Below are 14,202 nucleotides of genomic sequence, written 5' to 3'. Positions count from 1 at the left end.
GATGCTCTCTATCGAAATGTTCGATTTACATTAGAGCATCATCTTTTACACTACATGTTTCGGTTCTAAATGAACCATCTTCAGGTGTATAATCCATATAAACTCAAATGTAATATCCTAAGTGCAATCCTTCGTCAGATGTCCATCAAATATCAGAAAGTTTTCCTCTTCCAGACCCATTGTATTTTAATATCGCATTCAAGGTCGTTTCGTAATGCACGGCAATACTTCCAGACGGACGAACCTCCTTCCACTCTTCATTTATGACCGATACAAAAACCACTGCAAAACGTTTCACCCACACAAGATCATATTAAACGCGACATACATTACGAAACGACCTTGAATGCGATATTAAAATACAATGGGTCTGGAAGAGGAAAACTTTCTGATATTTGATGGACATCTGACGAAGGATTGCACTTAGGATATTACATTTGAGTTTATATGGATTATACACCTGAAGATGGTTCATTTAGAACCGAAACATGTAGTGTAAAAGATGATGCTCTAATGTAAATCGAACATTTCGATAGAGAGCATCATTTTAATATATTTTAAATATTTAAATGTTAATTGTAATAATATTTTAATATTTAATAATATTTTATTGTGATTAGACTGATAAAAATTGAACAAATATACATAATCCGCGTAAAAATCCACCGAAATTCACTCGGCCTTAGAATGTTTGCCTGTAAGCTTATTAAGGACAGTATGACCATCAGCAGCGTCACTGCCTTAAGAACTTTGAAGGTGGAAGCAACACTAGCGTTAACAAGGCAGATTTATTACATTCATGGGCATTTCTATTTATCGTGGTAAATAATAACATGGCGGCTGCGCGAAATAAATATACCCATATCGATTTTAATACGATAATTGGCGAAATTTTTTTAACAAAAACAAGTATAAATTTTTGTTTGATAAGACCATAATTTTTTGTCAGCTCCATAAAGTTTACTATAAACGTATGAGTTACTTTTTTATCATTTACTTAACCAATTTCATAATTCGACTAATTCCACAGAGCGGGATCAATCAGGAAAAGGTAAATGTCACTCAGACAGCAATAAATTATCCCACTTTTACGGAAACCGATTGTTCATTGTCATGTTCACAAGAGTAATGTCCTCATCCCTTCAGGTTTTAAGAATTAAATTCTGTGTGCATTTTTATTTCCTCCGAATGTGATCATTTAATATGACGATAAACTTTACCAGTCACGTTTATACACCAGCTACTAATTCTCTCAGGCCAACGTAAGTTCTGAGCCAAGAAACTGTCCCCTGCTTTGTTACCAATCAACCAGACACACGGAACTGACGCGTGGATGACACAGCCCCTTGTAAATCACGTGGTCGTGACAGGTAACCTAGCAAGCAGCATTAGATTTAATAACTAAATATGTCACGGACAGAAATAGGGGAAACTGTTCCAGGCATGTTCTAATTCAGTTAAATTAGTACAGCCGCAAGTAACCATCCGCATGGAAATCAGTACACATTCAAGGAAAGACCCGTGATACGAGATCTGAGGTTCTCAATGCTGAGGATAGAGACAGCATGTTCCTCCGAAACTCTGTAATCTGCCTACAAGTACATGAGCGTTTAATACACAGAAAACAAACATCCACAAAGACCAGTGATTTCGCGTTCAAAAAATCTAAAATCAGGCTAAAAGGATTCCAGCCTTTGTTTCGTGCCATCCTCATCTCTTAAAAACAAGGCCCAAAAAAATTATATCATAATCATAAATATTAGGTCATGTAAACAAATAAAAATAATGGAGGCAGAAAGTATCTCTGAAACGTCGAACTTCTACCAAACTACACGGCGTAACAAATCAGACCACAGCAATCTTCAAACATAATTAATTGAAATGATTATTCTTACCTGTATTTTCCTTATAGAGCAATGAGAAAATTTAATTTGACGATTTGTCTGCTGGGTGCTTTTAAAATATACTCACATAAAACTTAATTATCGTTTAAAGTGTGAACCATACGCAAAAGATGTCGTTTAGTATCGGCATATTTTGAGGGAATAATTGGGTTGATCAGTAAGTAACAGAATGTTATCTGCATTTAATTTTCATCAGCAGAAATAAAATCTTTCATTTTGAAAAACGAGTCCAAAAATATTAGACACACTAAATGAGGGCAGAGGTCCTTCCAAGAAGGTAGAAACTGTGAGAGACTGAAGCCGACTTGAACTTCTCTCTGACGCGTGAATCTGCGCCTCCAATTCACGACAGACCTTCACTTGTAGGTCAAAACCGTTCACTCACTGGTCAAACTTCACCTCGAAATCTTCAGTTCACAGTCATACAGATTCGGGTCGTCACGGGTTCGAATCCAAGCCCGGATACCGGCTATTCTAATTGAGGTTTCGTCTCCCCACGCAAATTCAGAGACAGGGCCTCGAATGGGCGAGGACTGCTTCCTTTCAAATCCTCTATAATTCACCATTCAGAATGATTTTATGGTTTCATACTGTTTTAACTATGTAGACGTTAAATTGCCTAAGAATCAATCAGTCATAATTACGCAAGTTATGGAACCTGAAACCCGCAATTCGACCCCGTCTTGCATCACTTCACAACCACATAACCGTGCTCATTGCCCGCCCATGCATGAAAAATTTCAGTACTGTCCATTCGGTTTGCCAATGCATAAATATTGTAACCACCTTTGTTTCCCACATGTGTGCCTGACCATAACACGTACACGTGTCCCAAAAATATGTATACTCAAAATAAAACGGAATATTAACTTTGTGTACTCATTTTTGGGACATCCGTATATGAATTACGTAGCTCACCAAGTTCTACAACAATATCGTTTCTTCGTCCCGTCCTGAATGGTTTTTTTTCCCCCAGAGGTCATCTGAGGTGTTTGGGTACCAAAATCGACCGTTCACATGCTAAGAACAAAGTACATCGATTAGAAACATTTTGTAGGATTTGAGGCTTTCACGGGTTGGGTTGTTGTGGCGTGTAGTATGGTAGAAGTTCACGGACGTTTCAGAGGCATCACCCTGATGATGGAGGCAACAAGTACCTCTTAAACGTCGATAGACTTCTACCAGACTACACGGCGCAACAACCCTGAAGACAGCGGTCTAGAAACATGTTATTTTACAGTTCCAGTGTAAATAAACTTCTGCCGTAAATTGACAGCTAAATATGAAATACTCGCTTGTACGTATACCAAAGAAAAACGCTGTTAACATCAGCAAAACGAGTGTTAAAACGGCGAAATATTCGAAGACTTCAAATACTGCTGTATACAAACAACAACCTTTTCCTGGAAGAGTTCTAGAATACCAACACTACGGCCAAAATTCCTCCCTGCATACGTCTGCTGCAAATTTAAATTTTTCTCCGCAGAAAAAACCTTTTGAGACTAACAGTACACATTTTGCGAAAATCAGATGTTCATTACAGTACTTACAAAAGCCCACCTTCTATCCTTATCCACAGCCAGATGAATGCAATTAACACCACCAACCTTATTTGCCTAAAATTCATTTTAATATTATCATCACATACATGTAAGTGTTACGAGTGGTCACAACTTTGTACGCATTTCACATCTTCCCCATGCGTACTACATGCTCCACTAGCCTCATTCTCCTTTCTGCCATCACCCCACTAATATCTGGTGAAGACCATAAACTACACAACTCCTCATTATGTAATTGACTCCAGCTCCACTCCTCTTTCAGGTCAAAATATTCTGCTGACAAACACCCCCAATCCATGTTCTTCACTTAACACGACAGACGACACATCTACTTCGTAATCGGAAGGTCCCGGGTATTCCGTAGACCGGCTAGCCTGACTGGGTTTTTTCGTGGTTTTCCTCAGTCCTTCCAGGCAAATTCCAACAAATAAAAACAACAGGTACAATTTAGTTCTGCATAATTTAAACTTTACATTTTTATACATCAGACAGAATGACTAAATATTCTTAACTGCATGATAGATATGTTTCAAATCTGTTATGACGAAGTTAATGGGGACACAAATATATTGGATTCCGCAAACATTCCCTTACTCTAAAATATTTATACGATCAATTGACGTTTTTCACATTACAAAAAAAAAAAAAAAAACAATCCAAATTCCCTCATTCAGTTTATTCTTTCATGTTGCTCAAAATGCAAGGGGCTCACTTTCCCCGCGTCTCTATATGTTTCGCTCCCTGGCTGGAATCGTCCCCAAGACAAGTGTACATGTGTGTCTCATGGCGCGCGGGTGGGGGGGGGGAGGAACTACAGAGAGAGAGTTTGCTAGAAATTGCTTTTCAATCCCTAGGACTTGTAAAGGGTGGTATATGCGAGGATGGTTTCTAAAACTGCCCCTATACACTACCGCAAACCTTTTTAAAATTTCAGTTGCCGGAACTGGGAATTTGGAATGAGACCCACGGACTCTTTCGTAATTACATAACCACCGTGGCGTGTTACCCACCTGCATGTTGCAAGAACTACCTTTAGATCAAGAAATTGTCATCTCGTTTTATGGAACTCTGAAGTTCATTATAGTGTTCACAAACGTCCACCATTAGACTGTATCCTGAGTCACTATAATCTTATTCACATAATAACATAATTTCCTTCCTGATATATTTTATATACTTCTACAACCTACGCCTAGGTATAAAACTGGTATTTTCAAGACATAATTTTGTACAGAGTCCAGCAAAGAATATTTTTGTTTTTATGTTGAGCAGTATATAACACTGCAAGGAATGAGATATTTTCAAGGTCACAGATTCATAGACCAAGTACAGAGGTGCGGTTTGGAATAAACATGCAACAGTGTGGTTCCAGCAAGATGACACCACGTCACATAATGCATCAATGAGTATGGAGAAACACGAAATATTTCCACATCGTTCAATATCAAGATTTCGTGATTTGAATTGGCCACCATGATCTCCTGATTTCTTAGCCTCCGACTATTTCTGTGGGGTTTCTGAAGAGACGGGCCGCACGGTCTGAGCCGTGGGACTTGTGAGCTTGGATACTGGGACCGTGGGTTCGAATCCCACTCAAGTTGGCGTCTTTCTGTGTTGTGATGTCCTGTGCGACGGGCTGATCACTCATCCAAGGAGTCCTAACAAATATCTAAATAGATCAAGAAATCTCCCAGAGGAGGGCCCATGCTTCACGTAGGAGAGAAAAGAATATATAAACAAAAATCTAGAGGCGGCCCACCGATTTGGGTAAATTAAATATTATAAAATCGATTCATGATGCGTTACAAAGCTTTATCGATTATTTCACTAACGGGGTCCATGAGAACATCATTGTTGAAAGATGGCATTAACTGCATTATTTTAAAAAAGCGAACTGAATATATAAAATTTCTGTTAAATGTAAATGTGTCAGTTTATATTATTAACTCATTGAAACCGAATTTATTCAGAAATTAAAAAAGTATCTTTTCTCCGCCTCACCTTGTATAGACTTTGACACTTCTCCCACGCGCGCTTCATCGTCCGCCCAAATCATCCTACCAAATTTAATCGTATTTATAATATTCTGTGACGATAAATTATAAAACACTTCATTGCGTAATATTCTCTGTTATTCTTTTGTTTCTTCATCCCCTTTAGGTCAACATGTTCTGAGCACCCTTTTCTCAAACACCTCAAACTGTGCTGTTCCCTAAGCTGAAAGATGGAGTTTCACGCCCACAGAGGGAACTTTGTCCGATTTAGGTATAATGTAAATTTATAGCCCAACATTAAAATGCACTTCAGTTCATGGGATAGCGAGTCGGATTCGTTTGCAGATGTTCGAATGGTCGAACGTTCGAAACTCGACAAGGTCACACGGCGTCACAATGCAGAGGACCATAATCGATATGTTCACCACCATAATATCATCAAATTTCAAGTAATAGTACTTAATTTCGTTTCAGGAGAGCTTTTAAGTAGGCCAATAGATTTTGGTTATGTTACTTTTGACGAATGTAACCTCTAAGTTTCGGCCATCACATATTTACAATTATTCACTTATAAATAATATTTCATATACAATAATTGTATTATTTACCTATATACCAAGTTCTACAATATTAGCTCCAAATATACATTAGTTGTCATCAAACTGAGGATAAATAATAATTCTGGATGTACGCTGTTGTTGTTCCTCACTCTTAACATTGCGTATGTCTCGAAGGTCTGTTACCATAAATCAATTCAGGACACAAGCGACACTAGTGTCACTCCCACTTTAAAAATTCGTGTATCCGCCATGACAGTTGCCAACAGAAGTAAATTCAAAACTACGAGATTGGGGTGGTCTGCAACAGCATAACTCATTAAGATTTGAGGTTCTCATGGATACTGTCCGGTTGTAATGACGTATGGACTAGTAGGTAGACACCAACGTCTCAGATAAAGATACTGTCTCAATCTTGAGTGCTGAAGATGCAATCAATTCATAGGCTAGGGGGCTGAATTCGTGTCCAAATGGTCGTATGCTCAAATCCTACTCAAGTCAGCGTGTTTTCACTGCTTGTAATTTAAAACTATTTTCAGGGCTAAAGATAGAAACAGCGTGATTCTCCGGAACTTTGGTATTAACCTATACGTCCACAGGGTCACTACCCAGCACCAAGCAAAACTTCCTCGTCTCTTATGCTTAATTAAGTACTAAAACGTGAATAATGACGAGGTGGAAGTAAGCTATATTTGCACGCATTCTTAACCTTGGAACCAGACAAAGACAAGTGGTTAGACTGACGCCCGATGAAACAGACCCTACTCATTACGCAGGGGGACTGGGTGGCCCAAAAGGCAATCCAGACGCAGTTACCAAGAGAAAATTGGTGTCTGTCGGGAATCATTCTCGGATCGTATCATAACAACTACAGTGACTGAGCTCGATCCAATACATTAAAGTCTCTCAGTATCTGCCAAATTTCATTTGACACTTGTTTTAAATTAAAGAGGTAGCAAACTCCACAGTTGCCACTGCTTTCTAAATTGCATGTAACGAGTGAGGTACAACAGTTTCTGTCACTTAAAAATTATGAGATCCATACTGAAAAAAAATTACAGAATGGCATTACACAAATAACTAGCTATTTTTTTATTTTACTATTCGGCATTCTTCGTAAATATAACACAATTAATTCCATGATGCAGTTTTACCTTAGCAATTGACAGTAATGATACAGGAATTATCTACTGTCAAATAATCACGAAGTTCATCGCCGACTTCACAAAAGCATGTTATTCGAATGTCTTACGCTAGTTACATAAAATTCTATCAAATAATTTTCGTCTGTATTCCAACACGTTTCCACAAAAAATACGTATTTCCTTCTCGAATCCCAGCTACATGTCTAGTCCATTATTAATAATGACTGAAAGCCAACAAACACAATAATATTGCATTGATCAAATGTTACTCACGATATGGGTGCTGATGGGTGACGTAAGGAACACGTTCACTTGTCCTCTTCACACTGCAACATGGAGACACTTTTTCACGCTAAACCGTTGTTTTCGTCGGACAGATGACGATCGCACCGCGCCCTACCCTGCCGTGTCCCTCCTCCAACTGAGTTGGCCCGTGGCAGGAACCAGTGACGAGATCAACGCGCGCATGCTCCCAGCGCCCCGGGGAGGGTGAACGCGGCGCGTAGCAAACAAAACTACTTCTTCAGCTTTAGTTACAAACAAAAATTCCCTCCACTGCGCCAAAACTTCCCCCAACATCGTTTTATACAAGAAGAGAATCCAATATTTGATATAGCAGGCACTGAGAAAAGCAATTTTATGCTGACCCCGTATAGTTATACAGTAGACGTGTATAAATACAGGTCATGTGGATGGAATTAATAACGACGAAGGTTCTGTCCAGAATTTCGCTTCTGAGATTGGCAAACCTGATACGTTTCCTGAGTTAATGAGTGCATATTCCTTCACAGACCTACACGTTGCCTGCGGTTAGAGGCCACGTTTTCAAACAACCAATAGGACAAATTATTCCAAGTCAACAGCAATTAACATCAGCACAGAGTCAAATATTTTTTTCCGAGTCATTCATATGCTCCAGGTACGGAGTGTTCATGTTAGCAGTGTTAGCCCGGTTAACGTTAAAAATCTTATGTCTTACTTTCGTGGTGGTTCATTGGAACAAAACAGAACCGACGACATAAAATACATCATCTGCTAACTGCAGTCAGCCAGACGTTGTTAGCCAGCGTGATAAGGCTTACACTAGGCTCAAGTCTCCTGCTACATTTCAATGTATGGAATACCGCTTAAGTAAGAGAGAAGACTTTTTATTATTCGTCTTTTTTCCAAATCCTTGGCCAGGCTAACACGACAGAACCCACAACGGTTATATTTTACGATCGTTTCTCACCGAAAAAGAATTTTACGTCAGAGGACGGCGACGCAGAATCTCGCATCATCATCAGAGCATTACGTTTAGGTAATTTGTGTCTCTCTGAGCTAAGGTCTGTCTACAGTGACAGTAGATACTTTAGAGCTATATTAGTCATTCACAAAGTGTCGGAGGAGGATTTTCTAATAACGTATCCCAATATGAACGCAAACATCAAACTAGTCCTGAAGACAGTTAATACGCCCAGCCTGTGTGAAGTGTTCCAAGTTATATATAAATTCGAGTAAAATTATAATCATATAACTTTATAAAACAGTTGAAACAAAAAGCTTATAGTCACGGTTGTGTTGAAATCGATCTTGATTTGTATTGGGGAGGTCTCTTTTTCAAAGCTAGGTCCAGAGACCGGCTATCCTGACTGAGATTTTAATTGTTTTCCTCAGTCTCTGTAGGTAAAGTACAGTATCTTAATCAACGATCGCTTCCTTCCACATGTTTTCAAATTCGCTATTCATCATATCATTTGACGCTATGTTAATAAATAAATATCTTACAATAATTTCCACTATTTGAAACTTTCTAGATATAAGGGCAGAGTATTACATATTAAGATTGCTGTCTTCTGGGTTGTTCCGATGAATTATTCATCACCCTGATGACGAAGGCAGTATGACCTCTGAAACGTTGGTGGACATCTACCAGACTACACGGCGCAACAACCCGGAAGACAGAAATCTTCAGACTCACCGCCGTGGAAACCTCAAATCATACATATTACATATTACTGTAGCGGTTTCAATATAGGCCTTCGTCAAATCAAATGTTCTAAAACCAATGAAGTTCCTTCCTCAAATGATTTATCGGTTGCCTAATTTTCTTTAACACGAAGCTTGTTAGACTGAGCTCTGGAAGAGTTTGTGCTGAAAGTGAAGATTGTGTAAGAACTAGAATTTACAGGTTCGCCTTGGATTAGGTGTTGAAAGTGATGAACATGAATTAGGATACTAGGCCGTTCTTAATAAAATGTTTATTTACACTTTTAAATGCACAATAATACGATAAACACCTCACAAGGAACAAACAAATTACATAATTTAGGGAATTTTATTAAAAAAACGAACAATTTTGAACGCTCTCCGATTTGTCTACTGCTTAATTTTCAAATTTTGTAGAAGCGTATATTATCTACATTAAAATATGTTAAGATGTGATCCACAACCACCTTTCCCCCAGGTTACGCTGTTTGTTTGAAATCAGCCTCGTAAGAAAGTGTCACGGGATGCCCCACCACTCGAAAGAAATACCGAGGGTCGCCCTGGATAGACTACATCCTCGGTTATTCGCAATTTATAGCACAGGTTTAATTAAATTATATACTTCTTATAAAGACGTCTGGAAATTCCATCAAGTGATTTCCCATTTGAAGCTCGCTGACAGAAAATGCAGACCTTGCTTTATTAATTTCCCAGAACAATCTCGTCTAATGCATATATTTTAATCCAAGAAAATAAGGATGATTATTTCTGTAAACGGTAATATACTTTGTCGTTATTCCAACCAGAAAATGTGACAACACAGTAGAAATTCCAATAAAACAAAGAAAGTTTATTAATCTGCATCATCTCGAGAGGCATTCAGCTACAAACTCCGAGATAACTTTGTTCCGGAGTTAGTTCCTAAACAAATTTTAAACTTAATAAGACGTAAAATTGAATCAATACAAGGCTGGAGAGATCTGTTTAAACAATTATAACACAGCCTAACTAGCTCACTCTGTTATCACAAGAATGAACTAATAGATGACTACCATGGGAGTTCTAATGTAGCAACAAACATGGCGGTACGAGATTCGAAAAACGTCAGGGAACGACAAGAGGTTTCCAGAGAGTCTGCTAACAATGTTCTTTGCTGTTGTAAATGGTAGAATAAGTCGTGTAGCTTATTTTATCCCCAGACAGTCCTCTGAGACAGATTAGTCACCAAAACCTTCTAAACCCCATGAATATAACGATGTGACAACTATGTGTAACAATAGGAAATAACAATGCATTCTTTTGAAGATTTCTGTCTTCTGGGTTGTTGCGCTGTGTAGTCTGTCTGCCTCTGAAACGTCGGTAAACATCTACCAGACTACACAACTCACCGCTGTGAAAACCTCAAATCATACAATGCTTTCTTTTGTTTCGGATGACTGAAGAAATCTCTTGTAAAAATAAATAATTTAAATAATTAATCTTCTTCTTCTTCTTCCTTGACATGGATTGGATGTAATCAAGCCCGTTCTGAGTTCAGAAGATTAAAATTGGTCCCACCGTCGACTTCTTGGTCTTTATAAATTCGTCGTTCTTATGGGCTTATATGTAAGTAACTTCCTAGGGAATCTATTTGTTGATACGTTTGTATGTCATTTACAATATCTGTTGTCCTGTTGTCCTGTAAAGAATACGAGAAGTCTCATGTGGGAAGTTACTAATAGTCACTTGTCTTCCTTTCTTAAGATCCAAGTTTCACTAAAGAATTGTAGTGCCGATTTAGGTACAATATTACGCAATTTGAGTAAAGTATCTACAGCCATTCTGTTCCTAAAATGTATTTTTATGACTCCATTAAGTTTATTGCATTTACACATTACGATTAATATGACAGTAAAATAATAATTTTAAGTGCTTGATGACATATTTTTTGAGTCTAACTGACCGATTCGGTAACTGAATAATTCATGAGCCAATTCATTCCTTTAACAGCTGGTAGTCATCAGCTAGTCAATTTAAGAAATTACCGGTTGTTATGGTACCAAAACGGTAACCACTATGTTAATTAAGGTCTACAAGCAGTCACTAAACTAAGGTACTTCACACATTCACACGTTATTACTCTAACTATTTATCTCCCTTCATCAGAGCTTTTTTTTTCTGAGAAGCTAACAGTTGTTTAGTTAGTCAAAATATTCTACACATTTCATGGAACCAGCAGGTTCACTGTCGTGTTCACAAGAGTCCGCTATTCAATTCCGAGGCCGTGTCTAACAATTAGTAAAATCCTGTTTCTTTCTTTGTGGTCAGATGTTAGCGTCCCACCAACACCCAAACCTAAATGATCGCATTATTCTCATGAGGATTTCCGTATACAACTTAACGTGCATTTATTATTTTATTAATCGTGCTGCAGGTACCACGCACCTCATCATCCATGATTTAATCACCCGAAGAAAATTACGTGTCGACCTCGGTGGACTGTTAGCGTGCTCGACACTGGACCCAAGGTTCGTGGGTTCAAACCGGGCCGAGGTTGGTGGATTTTTAAGGGTGATAAAAATCCGTAGCACAAAGCGGTCCCATGTAGTAGATTTACGGCATGTAAAAGAACATTAACGAGCATTAACGAGATGTTTCGTTAGCAAATTTCAGCGGTCATTTCTCAACCATGTCTCACCTAGCAGACAAACTGTGCAGAGGCAGTGGTCTGGTCACTCACTAGTCACAAGTGCCGAAAGGAGGCGGCCAAGACTCACACTGGGTTATACAGCCACAGGAAGAACAACAATATTACGTAAACGGTACAGTTTTTGAAGCTCTATATGTCCTGCTTCTTGCAACCTCCTGCACTTTCAGTCCATTAGCCGGAAGATTTTTGATGAAGGTGTATAATTAAACCGATGCATATACTTAGATATTTTCCTTTGTCTCTTAGTTAGAAACACACTTTCGAAAGCTGGCTCTGTTCAGTTCCTAAACTAAACAGATTTTTATACTTTCACCTAATGATGGAAGCACAGCCAACTTCCGAAACGTCGTGTGCTATTTAATCAAAGCACGTGGCAAATATCCATGAACATGTATTAGCTTACCATCAATACACGTTTTTTTGCACAGAGTGAGAAACGTACATTCACAACTAATTAATTAAAAGGATACAATAGCAGAAGCAAGCGAGAATCGCCCTGATGATGGAGGCAGCAAGGACCTCTGAAACATTGGTAAACTTCAATCAGGCTACACGGCGCATAACCCAGAAGAGTCATCTTCAGACTCTGCCGTGAAAACCTCAAATCCTACAGAGATTATAATAGCAGTTTTGAGTATTTTAATATTTACCTCCTTTGATGAGAGGGAGGACACGTGCTTGTGTCAAGCAATGATCGACAGGACGACCCCGTGGCGCGCCTGTCGCCCCATCTGGCGTGAAGCAGTTTTGGTTCAGTCTGCGTATATTCCCATAGCGATAATGTAAACCAGCAAAGGAGGGGAGAGAGGCACTTTGGTAAATTGCTCGTTGGAGTTGAAACGAAAGTTTCGCGGCGTTGCACAGAGAAGTTTTATTAAGTAATGTTTAAGACGGTTTTCATTTTGAATAATAATCGTAATAATTTTCAAACAAGTTAGAAATAAAAGCCAGGGAAGCCATGCTATCAGGCACAGATGGCGTGCAGTGAGGAATTGAGGAAGATACTTAGGGAAGTGTTTCAAGACTCACTAAGACGTCATGTCAGGGGTGTACAAAGCAAAGTGGCAATGAGCGACGAGGACAGAAGACGATTAACATAAGAGAAAGACGACGAGTGTTAAAAATGGGCGAAATTTCGAACGGAGACATATAAAGAGTCAAAACAAAGATAAAGTATTACGAAATAATAGTCCACAAAATTAAACATGCAGGATCGATATAAAAAAGTTGTAAATAAAACTTTCAAATTCACGAATAAATAAACATTGTAAAATAAATGCGTAACTACATACTCATTTATTCTAAACTCAGAACTCAAAGCTAACAAGAGACACACAGTTTGTGAGTTGTTTAATGTTGTTGCATCAAATAATGATTGGATACAAAATTTGTGAGTAGGGGACAAGCCTGGTCATCATCGGCCCGGGTATGACACACAGCGCCAGGGGCATGTTTGGAAGCCCCTCTGGCAAGGAAGTGTTGCGAGTGAAAGGGTTGCAGAAGGGGCAAACTGAACTTGGGAGGATTTTGACGTGAGGGTGGAGCAACTCGAGGGTGAGGAGGGGAGCTAGCTGCTAGTGTGAACGAGGCGAGTTTTGAACTCACGGGCGATACAAAGAAGAATTCTGCGGTCTGTAACTACACACTGTTTTATTTCCGACCTCAAAGAAAATATTAACTGTTTAACTTAATCAAGAACATCCCATAATGTCAGTTTGGTGGCTAAATTTTGCGATGTGTAAAGTGAAGCTTTCGGGGCGACTGATGTTGATGAAAGACTCTCGGGCTACAAGCCGCGTCAGGTGGCTGAAAGGTGAATAAACCAGAAGTTGTTCTCGAAACGATGACCGTTCAGCCACCTGACGCAGCTTCTAGCCCGAAAGTCATTCATTAAATATTGCAAAATCGACTATTGAAGCAGTTAGCACAGATACTTAAAAATTTCTGTAATATTTTAAGATCGAACGTATGGAGTCAACGCTGGAGTTTAGGAGTGAGCAGACATGAAAATAATTTGTAAAACATACATGAAATATAGGCAAAAATATCACAAAGAAATCAACCTGTTGGTCAGACATGTTGCTAAAGTTTGTTTACTGCATTCTAAAAATGGTGTTTCTTAATTTCCTTCAAGTGGTATAAACACGAATGTGCTGTATAAAAATATATAATGTCTACTTACACTATGTACCTTAAATCTGTCATCCACGCATGTGTGTGTAACCAGTTTTAATCTAAGAAACACCACAAACACGTCAGTTATCAATCAATGTTAATACTTCGCAATTAATTATCATGAATAAACACTCATGTGGCGTCCGCTCCAACGTCTAATGTGGGAGAAACAATAAAGATATTTATGGGGATGTCAAATTCTGTGCCG

The 14,202-nt window shown here is 38.7% G+C and overlaps 1 protein-coding gene across 3 annotated transcripts in view; it reads right to left on the bottom strand.

Annotated features, from left to right (window-relative positions):
* Positions 1-14,202, bottom strand: part of LOC110831753 (LIM domain only protein 3) — a 99,715-nt gene that overhangs the window by 56,486 nt on the left and 29,027 nt on the right. The window contains exon 2 of one of the 3 annotated variants that reach the window (XM_087357629.1): positions 7,436-7,488. The exons of 1 other annotated variant lie outside the window; for it this stretch is intronic. The gene's annotated coding sequence lies outside the window, so the exon portion shown is untranslated. Of the gene's footprint in view, positions 1-7,435; positions 7,599-14,202 lie in introns of those variants that run through there. One more of the 3 variants, XM_087357628.1, reaches the window with a different exon arrangement.

This window comes from Zootermopsis nevadensis, unplaced genomic scaffold (assembly GCF_977971745.1).
Source record: "Zootermopsis nevadensis isolate Lab colony 2312 unplaced genomic scaffold, Znev_1.0 Znev_ptg000028l, whole genome shotgun sequence".
Taxonomy (NCBI): domain Eukaryota; kingdom Metazoa; phylum Arthropoda; class Insecta; order Blattodea; family Termopsidae; genus Zootermopsis; species Zootermopsis nevadensis.
The sequence above is the reverse complement of the archived record's forward strand: the minus strand, read 5'-3'. Positions and strand labels throughout refer to the sequence as shown.